The sequence below is a fragment of the Austrofundulus limnaeus genome, unplaced genomic scaffold (genome assembly GCF_001266775.1).
Source record: "Austrofundulus limnaeus strain Quisiro unplaced genomic scaffold, Austrofundulus_limnaeus-1.0 Scaffold237, whole genome shotgun sequence".
Classification (NCBI taxonomy): Eukaryota; Metazoa; Chordata; class Actinopteri; order Cyprinodontiformes; family Rivulidae; genus Austrofundulus; species Austrofundulus limnaeus.
In genome coordinates this window covers 346,943-348,051 of record NW_013952639.1, presented here as the reverse complement: position 1 = coordinate 348,051, position 1,109 = coordinate 346,943, and positions in this window count along the sequence as shown.

Here is a 1,109-nt window from a genome sequence, read left to right as displayed (position 1 = left end):
GAAGAAAATGGATGGATGGATGGATGGATTTTTTTTTGTTAAAGTAAGTTTGTTTTTAGAAAAGAAGTGTCTGCATTTTGGGTCAAAAATCATCACCAGCCAGGACAAAAAACTGGATCGTCTCAACATTGTGAACTTGAAAGGGGTTCAACTCTTACAGTAACATAATCAGTAAAATCAGTCTGTCTGCTGCTTTCTTCCCTCAGAGCCACAGATTGATTCCTGGCCTTCTCAGAGAGTCGCTTTAACTTGTTCTCATCCTCAGTTCTGCATATTGGATCTCCAAGAATAGAGCTTTTCACACTGCCTGAGCCTTGTATCTTATCCCAGCCTGCCAATAATGGCTAACAGGTGCGCTCGTGAAAGGCCAAGATAAGGATGGGAGAGTGTCGATGCTCCGTCGCTAATCCATCTCACGCAGACACATTTTGTCAGCGCCTCCGGACCCGTGGGTTTCCTCGCTTCGCGATCAAATCAATAAACCAGGCGCCTGCAGAACACGAAGTTCTGAAGTGTGTTCTGCAGTTAGCAATTTACAGAAAGCACATAACGCAAACCAGAATTAGTGACGAGCATCTGAGTCCACAGACAGAGTGTTTTCACAGTCCGTGCTCTAATCCTCGACAGGCTCCGAGGCTGAGCGCAGACTCCAGGAACTGCAAACACACTTTTCAGACGAGAAGGCTGCAGCTTTTCCAGCGCGGCGGCGGCGGCGGTGCACGGGTTTAATTGCACGTATGGATGACGCCTCGATAAGATGTGATGTGCCGAGGAGGGGCAGCTGACCTCGATACATGTCATTATGTGGCCCGTCTCAGCACCAGCAAGTCCGTCACACAACAAACGGCGCCTGCGGCGTCGTGCAGCAGCTTCACCGACATGCTGCCACCCGGAACAAACAGGAAGCTCATCAACATGCTATGGAGCTAAATTGGGGTCATAAGTTTTGTTCAAAATAAAAATAAATTTGAAACTGAAGAAAAGGAGATTTGAAACTGAAAAATAATTTTTGAAATTGGAAAAAAATAATTTGAAACTGAAAAAAATATTTGAAACTGAAAAGACAAGATGTTTGAAACTTTTCCAGATTGTAATTTATTGTTTTGCAG